This window comes from Mytilus galloprovincialis, chromosome 6 (genome assembly GCF_965363235.1).
Source record: "Mytilus galloprovincialis chromosome 6, xbMytGall1.hap1.1, whole genome shotgun sequence".
Classification (NCBI taxonomy): domain Eukaryota; kingdom Metazoa; phylum Mollusca; class Bivalvia; order Mytilida; family Mytilidae; genus Mytilus; species Mytilus galloprovincialis.
In genome coordinates, this window is record NC_134843.1 from 68031954 (window position 1) to 68055933 (window position 23980).

The 23980-nt window shown below is 31.9% G+C and overlaps 1 protein-coding gene and 1 long non-coding RNA gene across 3 annotated transcripts in view; one reads left to right on the top strand and one right to left on the bottom strand.

Moving 5' to 3' along the window:
• The window catches only part of LOC143080168 (uncharacterized), a 279716-nt gene that overhangs the window by 46917 nt on the left and 208819 nt on the right, over positions 1–23980 (bottom strand). The gene's annotated exons all lie outside the window — the stretch shown is intronic.
• Positions 1–23980, top strand: part of LOC143078279 (uncharacterized) — a 46874-nt gene that overhangs the window by 17975 nt on the left and 4919 nt on the right. Inside the window, exons 2-3 of the long non-coding RNA XR_012979151.1 lie at positions 14979–15340; positions 18000–18325. This is a non-coding gene — a long non-coding RNA (uncharacterized LOC143078279). The remainder of the gene's footprint in view (positions 1–14978; positions 15341–17999; positions 18326–23980) is intronic.

Genomic DNA, 23980 nt, shown 5'->3' on the forward strand with positions numbered 1-23980 from the left:
AATACTACCGTTTTCCCTATACTGTGACATAAAGATATAAAGAATTCTTATGACATTATTAATGCAATACTGGGCTATTGTGAAAACCTTGGCTATAATAAATACTTGTATGTCCCCAGTACTTAAAGAAACATAGATCATTTGATGTCCCCACCCCTACATGCTGGTTTATCTCATTCTCTACTTCTTTCAGAAAAGCCTTAATAAACAACCTGTATCCAATCATATCTTATCTTATTTAAAAAGAATGATAAATAGTTCCATTAAAACAGATAAAATGGACAGTTCCATTCAATTTGTATTCATTTTATCATAAAATTTACAAGAAATGCACAAATTCAAGATTTTTCATACTAATCTCCATTCCATGCTTTAGTATATGCCATATTGTGGTTAAAATTTTTAGAGCTTGTTATAAAATCTATTATTCTGTCTTGAGATGATGAAAACAAAGATATTAGACACTTTAAACAATAAATATGCAAACTACTCAGCTGTAAAGTTGCCTTTGTTGCCTGTATTAATCAATGAAAAAGCTGAATTATGTCCCTTGGGAGTATTAATTTCCAACAAAAGTCCTTTCAAACAGTAGGAAATGAAAAATTATTTATGTCTGATATAATAAAAGAAATAAACTACAAAATGAAGCACTTTTGAAATATTTGCTGCATGCATTATCAAGAATGTGAACAATTCTTTACACAGGAGAGTATAAATTCTATGTAAATTTAGCCTCAAGTGGGCCTCTTTTTTTCTTAGATGAACAATTCTAACACTGAAAATGCTTTCAATGTGACCAAATATTGCCTAATTCCATAAACAGTACAAACTAAACCAGACAATTTCCCATTTTAATAGATTATGTTTACAGAAATACCCAAGTTATACATTTAGGGAATTACGCAGCAAAAAAGGCAAACATTTCAGTAAAAAATATTTGTCGCGACTTGAATTCTGGTGTTTCCAATTGAAAAAATCATTGCGAAAGGTGAAATCAAATACAAAAGAACTATAATATGGTGCATTTTACACAATATAGTTAATATTGACATCCTAGAATAAAGTTTTATATCATTACCAATCATTTGACCTATCATGATGACTCAGCACTTTTCTCAACACAGTATTGTTCTCAGTGAAAAATTTCTATTCTTTGTGATAAAAATCAAATGTACTAATCAAAAGCTTCAAAATAGTATAAAAGAATTGAAGTTTGAGTGACTTTGATTTCCCTTGCTATCTTCAGTATAGAGAAAACGGTACTATTTATTCTGCCATTGGCGACAATATTAACATTTTCTAAATTTACCACTTTTTAAGATAAAAACCTGGATAAAACAGTTATATGTTGTGTTAGTACTTTATTACTCTGTTTTAAAAATTAAAGCCAAATAGTATCATGACCAACTTCCAACGGAGCTTGTTTATGTTATCCATGCCCACCGTCATTTTGCACCAAATTTATGAAATTTTGCAAGTCTTTTCGAATAATTCTCTAGAAAATATTTCATTAGGTTTTAAAATTTATATTGTAAATATACACACTGCAGTTATTCATAGATAAAGAAAAAATATATTGTACCCTTACATCCAATCACAGCGCTCCTAATTTGACTTCCTTCACCTGCCTTGGGTACACAAAAGGCCAACCTAATGCTGGGAAAATTAAATACTACCGTTTTCCCTATACTGTGACATAAAGATATAAAGAATTCTTATGACATTATTAATGCAATACTGGGCTATTGTGAAAACCTTGGCTATAATAAATACTTGTATGTCCCCAGTACTTAAAGAAACATAGATCATTTTATGTCCCCATCCCTACATGCTGGTTTACCTCATTCTCTACTTCTTTCAGAAAAGCCTTAATAAACAACCTGTATCCAATCATATCTTATCTTATTTAAAAAGAATGATAAATAGTTCCATTAAAACAGATAAAATGGACAGTTCCATTCAATTTGTATTCATTTTATCATAAAATTTACAAGAAATGCACAAATTCAAGATTTTTCATACTAATCTCCATTCCATGCTTTAGTATATGCCATATTGTGGTTAAAATTTTTAGAGCTTGTTATAAAATCTATTATTCTGTCTTGAGATGATGAAAACAAAGATATTAGACACTTTAAACAATAAATATGCAAACTACTCAGCTGTAAAGTTGCCTTTGTTGCCTGTATTAATCAATGAAAAAGCTGAATTATGTCCCTTGGGAGTATTAATTTCCAACAAAAGTCCTTTCAAACAGTAGGAAATGAAAAATTATTTATGTCTGATATAATAAAAGAAATAAACTACAAAATGAAGCACTTTTGAAATATTTGCTGCATGCATTATCAAGAATGTGAACAATTCTTTACACAGGAGAGTATAAATTCTATGTAAATTTAGCCTCAAGTGGGCCTCTTTTTTTCTTAGATGAACAATTCTAACACTGAAAATGCTTTCAATGTGACCAAATATTGCCTAATTCCATAAACAGTACAAACTAAACCAGACAATTTCCCATTTTAATAGATTATGTTTACAGAAATACCCAAGTTATACATTTAGGGAATTACGCAGCAAAAAAGGCAAACATTTCAGTAAAAAATATTTGTCGCGACTTGAATTCTGGTGTTTCCAATTGAAAAAATCATTGCGAAAGGTGAAATCAAATACAAAAGAACTATAATATGGTGCATTTTACACAATATAGTTAATATTGACATCCTAGAATAAAGTTTTATATCATTACCAATCATTTGACCTATCATGATGACTCAGCACTTTTCTCAACACAGTATTGTTCTCAGTGAAAAATTTCTATTCTTTGTGATAAAAATCAAATGTACTAATCAAAAGCTTCAAAATAGTATAAAAGAATTGAAGTTTGAGTGACTTTGATTTCCCTTGCTATCTTCAGTATAGAGAAAACGGTACTATTTATTCTGCCATTGGCGACAATATTAACATTTTCTAAATTTACCACTTTTTAAGATAAAAACCTGGATAAAACAGTTATATGTTGTGTTAGTACTTTATTACTCTGTTTTAAAAATTAAAGCCAAATAGTATCATGACCAACTTCCAACGGAGCTTGTTTATGTTATCCATGCCCACCGTCATTTTGCACCAAATTTATGAAATTTTGCAAGTCTTTTCGAATAATTCTCTAGAAAATATTTCATTAGGTTTTAAAATTTATATTGTAAATATACACACTGCAGTTATTCATAGATAAAGAAAAAATATATTGTACCCTTACATCCAATCACAGCGCTCCTAATTTGACTTCCTTCACCTGCCTTGGGTACACAAAAGGCCAACCTAATGCTGGGAAAATTAAATACTACCGTTTTCCCTATACTGTGACATAAAGATATAAAGAATTCTTATGACATTATTAATGCAATACTGGGCTATTGTGAAAACCTTGGCTATAATAAATACTTGTATGTCCCCAGTACTTAAAGAAATATAGATCATTTTATGTCCCCATCCCTACATGCTGGTTTACCTCATTCTCTACTTCTTTCAGAAAAGCCTTAATAAACAACCTGTATCCAATCATATCTTATCTTATTTAAAAAGAATGATAAATAGTTCCATTAAAACAGATAAAATGGACAGTTCCATTCAATTTGTATTCATTTTATCATAAAATTTACAAGAAATGCACAAATTCAAGATTTTTCATACTAATCTCCATTCCATGCTTTAGTATATGCCATATTGTGGTTAAAATTTTTAGAGCTTGTTATAAAATCTATTATTCTGTCTTGAGATGATGAAAACAAAGATATTAGACACTTTAAACAATAAATATGCAAACTACTCAGCTGTAAAGTTGCCTTTGTTGCCTGTATTAATCAATGAAAAAGCTGAATTATGTCCCTTGGGAGTATTAATTTCCAACAAAAGTCCTTTCAAACAGTAGGAAATGAAAAATTATTTATGTCTGATATAATAAAAGAAATAAACTACAAAATGAAGCACTTTTGAAATATTTGCTGCATGCATTATCAAGAATGTGAACAATTCTTTACACAGGAGAGTATAAATTCTATGTAAATTTAGCCTCAAGTGGGCCTCTTTTTTTCTTAGATGAACAATTCTAACACTGAAAATGCTTTCAATGTGACCAAATATTGCCTAATTCCATAAACAGTACAAACTAAACCAGACAATTTCCCATTTTAATAGATTATGTTTACAGAAATACCCAAGTTATACATTTAGGGAATTACGCAGCAAAAAAGGCAAACATTTCAGTAAAAAATATTTGTCGCGACTTGAATTCTGGTGTTTCCAATTGAAAAAATCATTGCGAAAGGTGAAATCAAATACAAAAGAACTATAATATGGTGCATTTTACACAATATAGTTAATATTGACATCCTAGAATAAAGTTTTATATCATTACCAATCATTTGACCTATCATGATGACTCAGCACTTTTCTCAACACAGTATTGTTCTCAGTGAAAAATTTCTATTCTTTGTGATAAAAATCAAATGTACTAATCAAAAGCTTCAAAATAGTATAAAAGAATTGAAGTTTGAGTGACTTTGATTTCCCTTGCTATCTTCAGTATAGAGAAAACGGTACTATTTATTCTGCCATTGGCGACAATATTAACATTTTCTAAATTTACCACTTTTTAAGATAAAAACCTGGATAAAACAGTTATATGTTGTGTTAGTACTTTATTACTCTGTTTTAAAAATTAAAGCCAAATAGTATCATGACCAACTTCCAACGGAGCTTGTTTATGTTATCCATGCCCACCGTCATTTTGCACCAAATTTATGAAATTTTGCAAGTCTTTTCGAATAATTCTCTAGAAAATATTTCATTAGGTTTTAAAATTTATATTGTAAATATACACACTGCAGTTATTCATAGATAAAGAAAAAATATATTGTACCCTTACATCCAATCACAGCGCTCCTAATTTGACTTCCTTCACCTGCCTTGGGTACACAAAAGGCCAACCTAATGCTGGGAAAATTAAATACTACCGTTTTCCCTATACTGTGACATAAAGATATAAAGAATTCTTATGACATTATTAATGCAATACTGGGCTATTGTGAAAACCTTGGCTATAATAAATACTTGTATGTCCCCAGTACTTAAAGAAATATAGATCATTTTATGTCCCCACCCCTACATGCTGGTTTACCTCATTCTCTACTTCTTTCAGAAAAGCCTTAATAAACAACCTGTATCCAATCATATCTTATCTTATTTAAAAAGAATGATAAATAGTTCCATTAAAACAGATAAAATGGACAGTTCCATTCAATTTGTATTCATTTTATCATAAAATTTACAAGAAATGCACAAATTCAAGATTTTTCATACTAATCTCCATTCCATGCTTTAGTATATGCCATATTGTGGTTAAAATTTTTAGAGCTTGTTATAAAATCTATTATTCTGTCTTGAGATGATGAAAACAAAGATATTAGACACTTTAAACAATAAATATGCAAACTACTCAGCTGTAAAGTTGCCTTTGTTGCCTGTATTAATCAATGAAAAAGCTGAATTATGTCCCTTGGGAGTATTAATTTCCAACAAAAGTCCTTTCAAACAGTAGGAAATGAAAAATTATTTATGTCTGATATAATAAAAGAAATAAACTACAAAATGAAGCACTTTTGAAATATTTGCTGCATGCATTATCAAGAATGTGAACAATTCTTTACACAGGAGAGTATAAATTCTATGTAAATTTAGCCTCAAGTGGGCCTCTTTTTTTCTTAGATGAACAATTCTAACACTGAAAATGCTTTCAATGTGACCAAATATTGCCTAATTCCATAAACAGTACAAACTAAACCAGACAATTTCCCATTTTGATAGATTATGTTTACAGAAATACCCAAGTTATACATTTAGGGAATTACGCAGCAAAAAAGGCAAACATTTCAGTAAAAAATATTTGTCGCGACTTGAATTCTGGTGTTTCCAATTGAAAAAATCATTGCGAAAGGTGAAATCAAATACAAAAGAACTATAATATGGTGCATTTTACACAATATAGTTAATATTGACATCCTAGAATAAAGTTTTATATCATTACCAATCATTTGACCTATCATGATGACTCAGCACTTTTCTCAACACAGTATTGTTCTCAGTGAAAAATGTCTATTCTTTGTGATAAAAATCAAATGTACTAATCAAAAGCTTCAAAATAGTATAAAAGAATTGAAGTTTGAGTGACTTTGATTTCCCTTGCTATCTTCAGTATAGAGAAAACGGTACTATTTATTCTGCCATTGGCGACAATATTAACATTTTCTAAATTTACCACTTTTTAAGATAAAAACCTGGATAAAACAGTTATATGTTGTGTTAGTACTTTATTACTCTGTTTTAAAAATTAAAGCCAAATAGTATCATGACCAACTTCCAACGGAGCTTGTTTATGTTATCCATGCCCACCGTCATTTTGCACCAAATTTATGAAATTTTGCAAGTCTTTTCGAATAATTCTCTAGAAAATATTTCATTAGGTTTTAAAATTTATATTGTAAATATACACACTGCAGTTATTCATAGATAAAGAAAAAATATATTGTACCCTTACATCCAATCACAGCGCTCCTAATTTGACTTCCTTCACCTGCCTTGGGTACACAAAAGGCCAACCTAATGCTGGGAAAATTAAATACTACCGTTTTCCCTATACTGTGACATAAAGATATAAAGAATTCTTATGACATTATTAATGCAATACTGGGCTATTGTGAAAACCTTGGCTATAATAAATACTTGTATGTCCCCAGTACTTAAAGAAATATAGATCATTTTATGTCCCCACCCCTACATGCTGGTTTACCTCATTCTCTACTTCTTTCAGAAAAGCCTTAATAAACAACCTGTATCCAATCATATCTTATCTTATTTAAAAAGAATGATAAATAGTTCCATTAAAACAGATAAAATGGACAGTTCCATTCAATTTGTATTCATTTTATCATAAAATTTACAAGAAATGCACAAATTCAAGATTTTTCATACTAATCTCCATTCCATGCTTTAGTATATGCCATATTGTGGTTAAAATTTTTAGAGCTTGTTATAAAATCTATTATTCTGTCTTGAGATGATGAAAACAAAGATATTAGACACTTTAAACAATAAATATGCAAACTACTCAGCTGTAAAGTTGCCTTTGTTGCCTGTATTAATCAATGAAAAAGCTGAATTATGTCCCTTGGGAGTATTAATTTCCAACAAAAGTCCTTTCAAACAGTAGGAAATGAAAAATTATTTATGTCTGATATAATAAAAGAAATAAACTACAAAATGAAGCACTTTTGAAATATTTGCTGCATGCATTATCAAGAATGTGAACAATTCTTTACACAGGAGAGTATAAATTCTATGTAAATTTAGCCTCAAGTGGGCCTCTTTTTTTCTTAGATGAACAATTCTAACACTGAAAATGCTTTCAATGTGACCAAATATTGCCTAATTCCATAAACAGTACAAACTAAACCAGACAATTTCCCATTTTAATAGATTATGTTTACAGAAATACCCAAGTTATACATTTAGGGAATTACGCAGCAAAAAAGGCAAACATTTCAGTAAAAAATATTTGTCGCGACTTGAATTCTGGTGTTTCCAATTGAAAAAATCATTGCGAAAGGTGAAATCAAATACAAAAGAACTATAATATGGTGCATTTTACACAATATAGTTAATATTGACATCCTAGAATAAAGTTTTATATCATTACCAATCATTTGACCTATCATGATGACTCAGCACTTTTCTCAACACAGTATTGTTCTCAGTGAAAAATGTCTATTCTTTGTGATAAAAATCAAATGTACTAATCAAAAGCTTCAAAATAGTATAAAAGAATTGAAGTTTGAGTGACTTTGATTTCCCTTGCTATCTTCAGTATAGAGAAAACGGTACTATTTATTCTGCCATTGGCGACAATATTAACATTTTCTAAATTTACCACTTTTTAAGATAAAAACCTGGATAAAACAGTTATATGTTGTGTTAGTACTTTATTACTCTGTTTTAAAAATTAAAGCCAAATAGTATCATGACCAACTTCCAACGGAGCTTGTTTATGTTATCCATGCCCACCGTCATTTTGCACCAAATTTATGAAATTTTGCAAGTCTTTTCGAATAATTCTCTAGAAAATATTTCATTAGGTTTTAAAATTTATATTGTAAATATACACACTGCAGTTATTCATAGATAAAGAAAAAATATATTGTACCCTTACATCCAATCACAGCGCTCCTAATTTGACTTCCTTCACCTGCCTTGGGTACACAAAAGGCCAACCTAATGCTGGGAAAATTAAATACTACCGTTTTCCCTATACTGTGACATAAAGATATAAAGAATTCTTATGACATTATTAATGCAATACTGGGCTATTGTGAAAACCTTGGCTATAATAAATACTTGTATGTCCCCAGTACTTAAAGAAATATAGATCATTTTATGTCCCCACCCCTACATGCTGGTTTACCTCATTCTCTACTTCTTTCAGAAAAGCCTTAATAAACAACCTGTATCCAATCATATCTTATCTTATTTAAAAAGAATGATAAATAGTTCCATTAAAACAGATAAAATGGACAGTTCCATTCAATTTGTATTCATTTTATCATAAAATTTACAAGAAATGCACAAATTCAAGATTTTTCATACTAATCTCCATTCCATGCTTTAGTATATGCCATATTGTGGTTAAAATTTTTAGAGCTTGTTATAAAATCTATTATTCTGTCTTGAGATGATGAAAACAAAGATATTAGACACTTTAAACAATAAATATGCAAACTACTCAGCTGTAAAGTTGCCTTTGTTGCCTGTATTAATCAATGAAAAAGCTGAATTATGTCCCTTGGGAGTATTAATTTCCAACAAAAGTCCTTTCAAACAGTAGGAAATGAAAAATTATTTATGTCTGATATAATAAAAGAAATAAACTACAAAATGAAGCACTTTTGAAATATTTGCTGCATGCATTATCAAGAATGTGAACAATTCTTTACACAGGAGAGTATGAATTCTATGTAAATTTAGCCTCAAGTGGGCCTCTTTTTTTCTTAGATGAACAATTCTAACACTGAAAATGCTTTCAATGTGACCAAATATTGCCTAATTCCATAAACAGTACAAACTAAACCAGACAATTTCCCATTTTAATAGATTATGTTTACAGAAATACCCAAGTTATACATTTAGGGAATTACGCAGCAAAAAAGGCAAACATTTCAGTAAAAAATATTTGTCGCGACTTGAATTCTGGTGTTTCCAATTGAAAAAATCATTGCGAAAGGTGAAATCAAATACAAAAGAACTATAATATGGTGCATTTTACACAATATAGTTAATATTGACATCCTAGAATAAAGTTTTATATCATTACCAATCATTTGACCTATCATGATGACTCAGCACTTTTCTCAACACAGTATTGTTCTCAGTGAAAAATTTCTATTCTTTGTGATAAAAATCAAATGTACTAATCAAAAGCTTCAAAATAGTATAAAAGAATTGAAGTTTGAGTGACTTTGATTTCCCTTGCTATCTTCAGTATAGAGAAAACGGTACTATTTATTCTGCCATTGGCGACAATATTAACATTTTCTAAATTTACCACTTTTTAAGATAAAAACCTGGATAAAACAGTTATATGTTGTGTTAGTACTTTATTACTCTGTTTTAAAAATTAAAGCCAAATAGTATCATGACCAACTTCCAACGGAGCTTGTTTATGTTATCCATGCCCACCGTCATTTTGCACCAAATTTATGAAATTTTGCAAGTCTTTTCGAATAATTCTCTAGAAAATATTTCATTAGGTTTTAAAATTTATATTGTAAATATACACACTGCAGTTATTCATAGATAAAGAAAAAATATATTGTACCCTTACATCCAATCACAGCGCTCCTAATTTGACTTCCTTCACCTGCCTTGGGTACACAAAAGGCCAACCTAATGCTGGGAAAATTAAATACTACCGTTTTCCCTATACTGTGACATAAAGATATAAAGAATTCTTATGACATTATTAATGCAATACTGGGCTATTGTGAAAACCTTGGCTATAATAAATACTTGTATGTCCCCAGTACTTAAAGAAATATAGATCATTTTATGTCCCCACCCCTACATGCTGGTTTACCTCATTCTCTACTTCTTTCAGAAAAGCCTTAATAAACAACCTGTATCCAATCATATCTTATCTTATTTAAAAAGAATGATAAATAGTTCCATTAAAACAGATAAAATGGACAGTTCCATTCAATTTGTATTCATTTTATCATAAAATTTACAAGAAATGCACAAATTCAAGATTTTTCATACTAATCTCCATTCCATGCTTTAGTATATGCCATATTGTGGTTAAAATTTTTAGAGCTTGTTATAAAATCTATTATTCTGTCTTGAGATGATGAAAACAAAGATATTAGACACTTTAAACAATAAATATGCAAACTACTCAGCTGTAAAGTTGCCTTTGTTGCCTGTATTAATCAATGAAAAAGCTGAATTATGTCCCTTGGGAGTATTAATTTCCAACAAAAGTCCTTTCAAACAGTAGGAAATGAAAAATTATTTATGTCTGATATAATAAAAGAAATAAACTACAAAATGAAGCACTTTTGAAATATTTGCTGCATGCATTATCAAGAATGTGAACAATTCTTTACACAGGAGAGTATAAATTCTATGTAAATTTAGCCTCAAGTGGGCCTCTTTTTTTCTTAGATTAACAATTCTAACACTGAAAATGTTTCAATGTGACCAAATATTGCCTAATTCCATAAACAGTACAAACTAAACCAGACAATTTCCCATTTTAATAGATTATGTTTACAGAAATACCCAAGTTATACATTTAGGGAATTACGCAGCAAAAAAGGCAAACATTTCAGTAAAAAATATTTGTCGCGACTTGAACTCTGGTGTTTCCAATTGAAAAAATCATTGCGAAAGGTGAAATCAAATACAAAAGAACTATAATATGGTGCATTTTACACAATATAGTTAATATTGACATCCTAGAATAAAGTTTTATATCATTACCAATCATTTGACCTATCATGATGACTCAGCACTTTTCTCAACACAGTATTGTTCTCAGTGAAAAATTTCTATTCTTTGTGATAAAAATCAAATGTACTAATCAAAAGCTTCAAAATAGTATAAAAGAATTGAAGTTTGAGTGACTTTGATTTCCCTTGCTATCTTCAGTATAGAGAAAACGGTACTATTTATTCTGCCATTGGCGACAATATTAACATTTTCTAAATTTACCACTTTTTAAGATAAAAACCTGGATAAAACAGTTATATGTTGTGTTAGTACTTTATTACTCTGTTTTAAAAATTAAAGCCAAATAGTATCATGACCAACTTCCAACGGAGCTTGTTTATGTTATCCATGCCCACCGTCATTTTGCACCAAATTTATGAAATTTTGCAAGTCTTTTCGAATAATTCTCTAGAAAATATTTCATTAGGTTTTAAAATTTATATTGTAAATATACACACTGCAGTTATTCATAGATAAAGAAAAAATATATTGTACCCTTACATCCAATCACAGCGCTCCTAATTTGACTTCCTTCACCTGCCTTGGGTACACAAAAGGCCAACCTAATGCTGGGAAAATTAAATACTACCGTTTTCCCTATACTGTGACATAAAGATATAAAGAATTCTTATGACATTATTAATGCAATACTGGGCTATTGTGAAAACCTTGGCTATAATAAATACTTGTATGTCCCCAGTACTTAAAGAAATATAGATCATTTTATGTCCCCACCCCTACATGCTGGTTTACCTCATTCTCTACTTCTTTCAGAAAAGCCTTAATAAACAACCTGTATCCAATCATATCTTATCTTATTTAAAAAGAATGATAAATAGTTCCATTAAAACAGATAAAATGGACAGTTCCATTCAATTTGTATTCATTTTATCATAAAATTTACAAGAAATGCACAAATTCAAGATTTTTCATACTAATCTCCATTCCATGCTTTAGTATATGCCATATTGTGGTTAAAATTTTTAGAGCTTGTTATAAAATCTATTATTCTGTCTTGAGATGATGAAAACAAAGATATTAGACACTTTAAACAATAAATATGCAAACTACTCAGCTGTAAAGTTGCCTTTGTTGCCTGTATTAATCAATGAAAAAGCTGAATTATGTCCCTTGGGAGTATTAATTTCCAACAAAAGTCCTTTCAAACAGTAGGAAATGAAAAATTATTTATGTCTGATATAATAAAAGAAATAAACTACAAAATGAAGCACTTTTGAAATATTTGCTGCATGCATTATCAAGAATGTGAACAATTCTTTACACAGGAGAGTATGAATTCTATGTAAATTTAGCCTCAAGTGGGCCTCTTTTTTTCTTAGATGAACAATTCTAACACTGAAAATGCTTTCAATGTGACCAAATATTGCCTAATTCCATAAACAGTACAAACTAAACCAGACAATTTCCCATTTTAATAGATTATGTTTACAGAAATACCCAAGTTATACATTTAGGGAATTACGCAGCAAAAAAGGCAAACATTTCAGTAAAAAATATTTGTCGCGACTTGAATTCTGGTGTTTCCAATTGAAAAAATCATTGCGAAAGGTGAAATCAAATACAAAAGAACTATAATATGGTGCATTTTACACAATATAGTTAATATTGACATCCTAGAATAAAGTTTTATATCATTACCAATCATTTGACCTATCATGATGACTCAGCACTTTTCTCAACACAGTATTGTTCTCAGTGAAAAATGTCTATTCTTTGTGATAAAAATCAAATGTACTAATCAAAAGCTTCAAAATAGTATAAAAGAATTGAAGTTTGAGTGACTTTGATTTCCCTTGCTATCTTCAGTATAGAGAAAACGGTACTATTTATTCTGCCATTGGCGACAATATTAACATTTTCTAAATTTACCACTTTTTAAGATAAAAACCTGGATAAAACAGTTATATGTTGTGTTAGTACTTTATTACTCTGTTTTAAAAATTAAAGCCAAATAGTATCATGACCAACTTCCAACGGAGCTTGTTTATGTTATCCATGCCCACCGTCATTTTGCACCAAATTTATGAAATTTTGCAAGTCTTTTCGAATAATTCTCTAGAAAATATTTCATTAGGTTTTAAAATTTATATTGTAAATATACACACTGCAGTTATTCATAGATAAAGAAAAAATATATTGTACCCTTACATCCAATCACAGCGCTCCTAATTTGACTTCCTTCACCTGCCTTGGGTACACAAAAGGCCAACCTAATGCTGGGAAAATTAAATACTACCGTTTTGCCTGTAAACAATCGTCTGCCGGTAGATATTGTTTACATTGATTAGGCAGCAGCCATTTGATTTTCTGGGGGGGGGGGGGGGCTATTGTTTTTTTTTCTGGACAAATTTTTTTTTTTCGACTGCGGCGAAAAAGAATCTATTTTTTTCGTGACAAGTCGAAAACAATTTTTTTCTTTCAATTTTAGCATTACATATAGTGGCAGCTGAGGGTGAAACAAACATTTTTTTTTTCTCAGAATCATAAACAAATTCTTTTTTTCTCGAAAAACTGGAAACAAACTTTTTTTTCCGAAAAAAACCATAGCCCCCCCCCCCTGAAAATCAAATGGTTGCTGCCTTATGGTACGCAAAGTGAAAGGTTTTAAGAGTAAAACGCAGACGGAGCGGTTACGGAAGGTTCTACAGGGTCTAGTAGATCGGAGAAGTAAAAGATGTGCAAATTGGGTTATTATTATATTTTTTTTGAAAAAAAATCCACATATTGCTTTTTTGTTAGAAATGTGATTTTTGGGGCGGGGTGGGGATAGTAAACAACTGAGAACTTTTTTTAATGTGCACTAACCCCTAATGTTTTTTGGCTTAAAATGTTTAGTTTATCTATGCTTAACTGCATATTAACTGTGGAAAAAAGTTTAACAGAGGAAGTGTGCCATTTTTACTGTAACTGTTTGAATTTAGGCCTGTTTTTTGGAAAATTTCTGATTTTTGGGGTGAAAAATTATAAAAAAAATATTTTTGTATGTTTATATACTGTGTGTTTTATGATTTTTTGTCTTTGAGACAGATTATTAAAAAGATGAAACACCCAAAATAAGTATTTATTACACAGTTTGGGAAAAATCCATATTTTGCTGTTTTGTTGGAAATGAGTTTTTTAGGGTGGGGTGGGGATAGTAAATGACATAAAACTTTTTTTAATGCGCACTAACCCCTAATGTTTCTGGGCTTAAAATGTTTAGTTTATATATGCTTAACTGCAAATTAACTGTGGAAAAAAGTTTAACAGAGGAAGTGTGCCATTTTTTGTGTAAATGTTGGAATTTAGGTCTGTTTTGGTGGAAAATCCAAGATTTAGGGGGGTGAAAAAGGTTATAATTTTTTTTTGTATGCTTTTATATTATGTGTTTTATGATTTCTTGTCTATGATACAAGGTATTAAAAAGATAAAACATCCAAAATGAGTTTTTATTATATAGATTTTGAAAAAATCCATATATTGCTGTTTTTGTTGGAAATTAGCATTTTTCTCATACTCTGTAAATTGTCCTTTTTCAGATGGCCATAGTTTCTTAAAAAGCGCATTAGCCTATGATTTTTTTTTATGAATTCACTTCAGAAAACACTTATCTTCCAAAATATAATGACCATTTAAAAAGTTTAACAGAGGAAAAATTTGGCTCCTCAGAAGTGTACATCCTTAAGCAGTCCAAGATCACATATTGTAAACTTATATCTGGCCGTAGTGCAACATTTGGTCACTTTGAATTTCATAACTTTATATGTATAAAAGATATCGTCCATTACTGTATTATTCGATTTGGTTTTTTAACATAGTTTTCACAATACAATGCAAATTTATGGAACATTTTTCTGAGATACTTGAGAGAATTTTTTTTACAGGAAAAAGCCGACAAATGGGAGCCAAATTCTGAGGGGCATCATAAAGACCATCATTTAAATTCGAATGCTGACGAAGAGGCAAATAAAAACAACCAATTTACTATCCATGTTTATGATGATCCAACCAAAGATCCTATGTATGTTCAAAAGCAAGATTTATTGAACGAATGAAAAAATTTATTAGGAACCACCTTACCAGGAAAAAGGCCTCTGAATATTGCAGTTTTAGGACCACCTGGCTGTGGGAAATCTGCATTCCTTAATACTGTGTTAGCTAGTTTAAGCAACGATCGGTGGATAGAACATGCAAAACATGGGAGTTTTAGTTCTAATGGTAAACAAGTTACTAGACGACTTAAAAGGTGACTAATTGGAAATTACTTAGTCTAGTATTTATTACTGATATAAGAATGAGAAATGTGGTATGCTAGTGCCAAAAGGACAATTATTAACGTGCACCAGCAGTGGCGGACCAGAACTTTTCCTAAGGGGGGGGGGGGGGGCCCGCTGACTGACTTAAGGGGGGGATCCAGTCATGCTTCAATGATTCCCTATATAATCAACCAAATTTTTCCCACGAAAAGGGGGGGGGCGGGCTCCCCAGGCCCCCCTGGATCCGCCTATGACCAGAGCGATAAAGGACTGGGATCAAGGATTAACGATTATAGGTCACCGCACATAATTCAATTATATATGCAGAAACCAATACCGTATAGGAAACTAGAAAAGTTTTCGGCATGAATCAATTCATAAAGAAATCAATGCTCATAACAAATAATAATAAATTAAACGAAATATGCCAGACACAATTCACAGATCTCGAGTCATGGTATTTAAGTTTTTGACAGACACGTAAATCAGGTTTGATTATAAATACAGCACAACATAAGACGCAAACTGACAAAACTTATTGGAAAGGACTCAAATTCGTATTTTATGTTGTGTTTTGGTACTATTGTTAGTCTGTATGGTTGTTTTTTTTTATATAATTTTTAGGCATCATGATGACGTTTTTTTCTTCTTTTTCTTTTTATGGTAGATAAAAGAACATGTGGTATGAGTGCCAGTGAGTCAACAAAGAGTTTGAATGTCCGTCTGCTTTGTGTTGCCCTTCTTACGACCACAATCATGATTGAAATATAGTAATATTTCTATGATTTGCAAATAAAGTCATAATGTGTGTGTTACCTGTTAACCTAAACTTAAGGTAGCACTACAGTCTAACAATGATTTTTTGAAGATATTTGTTTTGTCACATAATTTTGAAGTAAATATCATTCTGCACAGTTTGTTAAAATCCCAAAGTCATTATCATATCACAACAGGGAGTAAATTGATAATGAACTTATGTAAATAAAAGCACATGGTAATTAATCTAAATATATGATCTTAGAGGAGGAGCTATTATGTCAATCATCTGTTGATACCAGTGTCCAGCTGTTAATCCTTGACCACAAGATAAATATTTATTGCAACAAAAGTAATTTATATAATATGGAAGTAAATGAAGAAAAGGAGAGAAAGATATGAAAAGGAAAAAAAACTAACAGGAAACAATCTTCCAAAAAGAAAAAAAACTATGGATATGAGTGTAACAACATTTCTTACTGCCTGTATAAAATGGTCTCTTTGTTCTTCTAAATTCAAATGATGAGCATGTCTTCTGTTAGGAGTTTTGGGCATTTTAATAAATTTTAAGTTTTAATATGTGAAATTTTTAATTCCATAAAACTAAAAAATCATGTGAGAAAGTCTATTTTCAGGAAGGGGATGGTCTTGATCTTAATAACATGTCTTTTATTGCACAATTATAATGTTCTAGCTAATATCATAGTTTATTTCTTTTTAAAATACAAATGAAAATTATTCTTTATAGCCAGAATAATGATGGTAAATAATGATTATTATGCAGCTAGTCAATCCTGTTATTCCCTTATCTTAGACTGCCTGGTTAGAGGCGGAGCTTTGTCTATATTTCATTACTACATTACAGATGTTGGTCAAATCTGTGACGTCAAACTCCCGCCAAATGCTAAGTTAGTGTTAGTGCACTAATAATGCAAAATTTACAGTATAAAAGCATCAAAGACACGCACTGTGTGGTTCTATTGATGTAATAATGGTGTCAGAACACTCCTGTGGTGTTTCCTGTGGAATTTTTGTATTTATGTTGCAATTGTAGGGGTTCTAAGGGGGAAATTCAAATTTTAGGTGATTTCTCAGAACAATTTTTCATGAGAATTGTTAGCAAAAAATGGAAGTAGAAACTTTATGGGTACCTCCTTTGGCTAGACCTTGATATATGTGATTAAAGGGAGTATTTTCTACAATACCGTGTCCCAGTTTTTGGATAATTTGTTTCTAAATGAATTTATAGGTCTTGTAAGATGAAAGGTGAAATGAGGTTTGGCACCCAGCAGTTAAATCAATATATCTTACTGGAGGCATACATCAAAAATCTGAGACACGGTTTTGTTTATTGTGAATGGTTGATTAAAGGGATGAAAACAAAATTTTACTACCATTTGACCTCAATGTGCAATTTTCATCCAAGTTGGATGACCACTTTTTTGTCAATTAATGAGCTATATTTTGAGATTTATTATACCAAAAATTAATTTAGCTATAGATTAAGAAAGAGTAATATTTCAGCTTTAAAATGAGTAAAAGATTTTAAACATCCATTGAGTAGTTTTTGAGAAATTAATCTTTAAAGACTGTTGGTTGGAGTCAGAAAATTCTGACTGTAGTGCTACCTTAATAGAGAACTTTTTTGACACTTGGACTCTTCTATCATAACCTTCCTTGAAAAGTTGTGCATTTCCAAATCTCCCTTTAATGTTACTGCACAGTCCTGCCATACGCTTGCCTTTTCAGTCGGTCTTACATGACCGAGTACGAGACTGTTCTTTACTGTCGTAAAATAATATACTTCATGGTCAAATGTCGGTAATATTAAAAAAGTATATGGTTTAAGATGTTCCCCACAGGAAAGTAAACAAAATTATTTCAATATTTTAGCTTCAAAAAGGAAGTCTATTACAGAGAAAATGATAACTTGTTGTTCCCTACGTTCATAGATATGACCGGATTTGAAGACGACGGTTCCCAACTTAACAGAGAACTTCTAAACATAGTTTTGAAAGGAAAATTGGAAGAAAATGAATATCTTTCAGATGTCGTTCAATTCGGAAAAAAATATGGAGAAAAAGCCTTAAGACTAAAATACAATAGCAGACCTGTTTACAAACGGATAGACCGTATTATAGCCGTCTGTTCGTGTAACCCGTTTTCTGTTTTACCAGTCTATTTGTTTGATATGATATCTGAAATTGCCAGTAATAGAGGTAAGTTTAATATGTTAGTCAGATGTTTGAGACGATAGCTGAAATCGCCAGTAATAAAAGTAAGTTAAAGCAATACTTTATTCCAAAAGCAAGTACAGTTACATATTCACCATGTCTCATTAACATACATATATAATTATAATCATCTTGAAGCATAAACTACACTTAAAAATGAATTATCAATTATCAAATCATGATAATATAATTTTTTTATTATAATAAGTATAGCCCAGGAACAATCTTTATGTGTCTGTCGCTAGTCAGGAGCCTGTAGTTCAGTGGTTATCGTTGGTTCAGTTCTGTCATATTTGTTTTACGTGAATTGTTTTAAATTAAGCCGTTGCAATGTGTCATAATTTTAATGTCGGGGGCCCTTTAGAGCCAACTATACACGGTCTTGGTTTTCTTATTGTTGAAGGCCATACGGTTGCCTATGATTTTTTGCTTTTACTTGAACTAAGTCTTGGTGGATAGTTGTCTTATTGGCAATCAAATTGCATGATGCTTGCTTCATAAGGAATGATAATATTTTACTGTTCCAAAAATGGAAATCAAGAACAACAAAATATGAGTTCCTGCTGTACTCGGTTGTTAAGACCATTTTAAAAAGAATCATTTGGTTTCTTATATATGGCAATACGACTAGGTTATAATGAAATGTTTTCAGAATAGAAAGTGATTATCAAATAGACCACTTTCGAGTTATGTCCATCACCGGAAAAATCTTTTATCAGAAATAGTGGATCGCATGAACCCTGCACTATAAACGTTCCTCAAGCGTCTTAGTGATCGTCATTGTGCAAGATAAACTAGAAATAATCTTTGTTCCGCAGGTTACAATTATCTAATGACAGGAGTGCGGATTGTCAATTATAAGAATTGAATTTGGTGATTAATTCGTGCAATATAGCATGGTATCTTTCCAACCACTCGCTCAACATTGGAAGCAGGTAGAAGAAAGGTCCGCTGATGTAGGCCCTGAGGTATCAGGTGCCCTCAGGTATCCTGGGGAATTGGTCATCGACTAATACATACGCAAAAAATATAGTTCCCTATTTGGATCAATCTTATTATACCAAATTTTAATGTGACTTAATACCAAAGAGCACAATAGATACAATACTTGGGTATATAATTATGCTGTAATAATAGAGATTATTAAAATTTTATATTTTCAATAATCTGGTTTAATTCAATCGAATATTTGTGTGGGTGCGTGGGTGTTGCAGTCTGTAGCTCATTGCCATATTCGGCATGGCCATAGATGGCGCTCGCAGCTTGAATCAGATTTTTGGAATTTCCGTATCAGCTTGAATTAGAATTTTGGAATTCCCGTATCGGGCACTTGTTAATTTGCTGTCGACTTGAAAGCAGGTGTTTCACAAATAAGTTAAACTATTTAAAAGAAAAAGAAAAGATGCCAAACAAGAGAAATGCCATAGGATCGCCATCCAGGGCCATGGGAAAGAAGAGAAGAACGGCTAACAGGACAGGCGGACAGAGAATGCAGAACGAGGAAATCCCACAAAAGAAGGACGGAGCTGGACGGAGAAGAACTGCCAAGAAAACACAAGGGGTCGGACATGTGGTGGCAGAAGGACCGGTGGAAACTACTGATTTCTCATCAGGTAATGAGTCGGAGGAGGATGCACGAGCGTTCCCCTCTTTAAGGCACGACCCGTTACACCAAAACTTTGAAATTGCAAATAATTCCATTGATTTCACTCCGTCTCAAGAATCTAGCATTCATGACACAGTGGGGGAACACGTGTCTTTTAAAATTAAGAAAAAAATTTGGGAGGGAAAGTTTATTGAGCTTCATTCTCTTTTGAGAACGCGAAAAGCAATGGAAGAGGTGGACGAGGGCGATTTGAAATTAAAAAGGGGAAAAATTTGCATTGAAAAAAGATCGTCGAGTGTTTATTTGTCCATAAATGAATGGACTTCAGCATTCATGGTTTTTATGAGTGTCTACATTGAGAAATACAGCACACGGGCACAGGAATTGTTAAAATATATTCGCGATATAAGACTAGCGGCAACGAGGTCAGAAAACTGGGCCACCTATGACGAGCAATTTAGGCTAAAAATAGAAAAGAATCCAAATTTATCTTGGGGAAATATACACGGTGAATATTGGCTATTACACATCACATCTCCCATAGTACAAACCTGTGTGTCAGTGCAATCATAGGGTGATAGAACAAATACACAACATCCGCTAATCTGATGATTATAAATTCCTAACTGTCAGTATTAATTATAAGTCAAGTCAACTATAAAAGTGATAACGTATAATGTTAACATAATTTAACAATCCTCCCTCTTTTAATTTAGAAGATCAAGATAAACAAGATTAATCTCTAGTGAATGAAAGTAATAAATTCAATTTGCACTCAATTGAACTAAATAGCTACAAGTTTTACTGTCTATATTTTTAATGTTCAATTATGAAATCCTAAACCTACAGTGATATCACTACACTAACTTAACCACAAATATTTACAGTCATATGTTTCTAATAAGTCTCTCTGGTGCCTTTCTTACTATTTCTGTGCGGTGCATAACGATAGTATCATTAGCATTTTCAACTGTTTTATTTTTGGTTATTTTAGTTTGTTCGGATTCATTGTTATTTTCAGAGTTTTCGGTATCGCAATTGAATTACATGTTGGTATTGTTATGAATTCAGTGTCAATATCAGATATGGTAATTTTAAATATGTTTGGTATGTTTTTAATTTCCTGCGGTACGAATTCACGAATCTGATCAATATGTCTCTTCCATACTAAATCTCCAAATTGGACTTGATAAGTTACTGTTCCGAGTTTATGAACGATAGTTCCTTGTTTCCACTTGTTATTGTCTCTATAGTCTCTTTAAGATTTGGACTCCCTAATGGATGCAAAAAGAATATTTGTTTTTTACCATCTCCTCATTTTATTATTATTCTCTGTGGAGCTAATGATTTGACAGATTTAGAATTGACAGGGAATGGTTTAATTGAAAATGTAAAAATGGTCTACCCTACGTTACCAGGCTTTATTTAAAAAGGTTATTATAATATGGTCTTCAATGCTACAGTGCGATACTGGCATGTTGCACCCTTGGATGCGGGTGCAATAATAGAACAGAACAGAAAAAGAGAAATTTAGTGGCCAAAAACTTTGTTAGAGAAAATTGGGGTAAAGCTATATTACATGAGAACATTAAGGCGTGAAGTGTCTTTATACAGAACAAATGGAACTAATTTGTCACAAACTGGAAATCAGGTTTTCTTGAATAATATACAAGGGTGTGGGGGTTGAGTCTTTCCTACGAACACCATAATCAACTTTTCCTAAGATTCAATAATGAAAATTTTGTGGAGGTGAGAACCCATGTCAGATTTGGTAGCTGACTTGGGCTCTAATGTGGCGGTCCAGGGAGACTGGTAGTGATTGGGGGATTATTTCACTCGGCCCTTGCTCTGGGCCTGACAAGTTCTAAAACTTGCAGGTTTGGAAAATGTGGTTAGTGGTAACGGTGGGGTCTACAGATGGGTGACTCTGGGACCTCCTCCACCTCATCTTATAGAGGGGAGGCCTACACCTGCCAACAGGTGGGGCACTAATAACTGGAGCATTGGTAATACGAGTGTTTTCCCCGGTCACTCCCCATGGTAGGTGGTGGTGTAACCGTGTTTAACTACCAGGGGTTTTATGACACTATGTCAACATAGGTCAGCTGATAGCCATTGTGTATAGGTAATCGGTAGTCACCCTGGCGCCTCAACAAAATATTATAGAATACTCTGTAGCCAAAGTAATGCCACAAAGTAAAAATGTATATTCTAGTCATGAAAATGTAAATACAAGTTGGTGTAATAAAATGTATTTTTAATTCAAAGGATTGTTTTTGTATAAGTTGTAAATGAAATACAGAGGATGGAACCTCTACACAAATGAGTAAAATATACAGAAAGTCTGTACAGTATTTGAATTTTGGTATTTGTGAATTACAATTAACAACACACAAAGAGAGACAACTCTAGTTTAATTTTTAACATATTTTAGAAAATACGTCAACAACTCTTGATCGTTGTTCTTCGTCTCATTGTTATTCGTTCAGTATTGATATAGGGTCTTCTTATATGAGTATTGCAATTAATAGAGATTATTAAAATTTTATATTTTCAATAATCTGGTTTAATTCAATCGAATATTTGTGTGGGTGCGTGGGTGTTGCAGTCTGTAGCTCATTGCCATATTCGGCATGGCCATAGATGGCGCTCGCAGCTTGAATCAGATTTTTGGAATTTCCGTATCAGCTTGAATTAGAATTTTGGAATTCCCGTATCGGGCACTTGTTAATTTGCTGTCGACTTGAAAGCAGGTGTTTCACAAATAAGTTAAACTATTTAAAACCCGCCCACCCTCCCTATGAGAATAGTTGCTGCTGTTTTTGTTTTATATTTTCAGGCACTTGTTTCCTGTATTTGATTGGAATATTATGGTTACCAGTATCCAGGCTGACCTTCATAGTATTGGACCAATACAGGATAATTTCGAATAAACTTGCGTTTCTATGAATTGGACATTTCAGTTATTCAGCACTTTTTAACATATTATGGACTATTGTGATTTAAGCATCCAGAATTAATTTTAGTTTTTAGTAATTAACAATTTTAATAATTGGAAAGAAAACAAGACACTTTTTAGAAATTAATCATCTTCTACTATCCTTAGGCGCAGAGTCAATTTTGAATGGGGGGAGGTCCAGGGAGACTGGTAGTGATTGGGGGATTATTTCACTCGGCCCTTGCTCTGGGCCTGACAAGTTCTAAAACTTGCAGGTTTGGAAAATGTGGTTAGTGGTAACGGTGGGGTCTACAGATGGGTGACTCTGGGACCTCCTCCACCTCATCTTATAGAGGGGAGGCCTACACCTGCCAACCGGTGGGGCACTAATAACTGGAGCATTGGTAATACGAGTGTTTTCCCCGGTCACTCCCCATGGTAGGTGGTGGTGTAACCGTGTTTAACTACCAGGGGTTTTATGACACTATGTCAACATAGGTCAGCTGATAGCCATTGTGTATAGGTAATCGGTAGTCACCCTGGCGCCTCAACAAAATATTATAGAATACTCTGTAGCCAAAGTAATGCCACAAAGTAAAAATGTATATTCTAGTCATGAAAATGTAAATACAAGTTGGTGTAATAAAATGTATTTTTAATTCAAAGGATTGTTTTTGTATAAGTTGTAAATGAAATACAGAGGATGGAACCTCTACACAAATGAGTAAAATATACAGAAAGTCTGTACAGTATTTGAATTTTGGTATTTGTGAATTACAATTAACAACACACAAAGAGAGACAACTCTAGTTTAATTTTTAACATATTTTAGAAAATACGTCAACAACTCTTGATCGTTGTTCTTCGTCTCATTGTTATTCGTTCAGTATTGATATAGGGTCTTCTTATATGAGTATTGCAATTAAAATAATTTCTTCATTCTATATGTAGATCTTCATGGACGTTGTATTAATTATGTAATGTATTTGTAATGGTGAACTGAGTTAATTTGAGTTAATTTGGTTTTATTCGTGTTTTTGGGGAAAGACCTCAGTTACCCCCTGTAATAAATGAATAATAGATACAATCCTAGGGT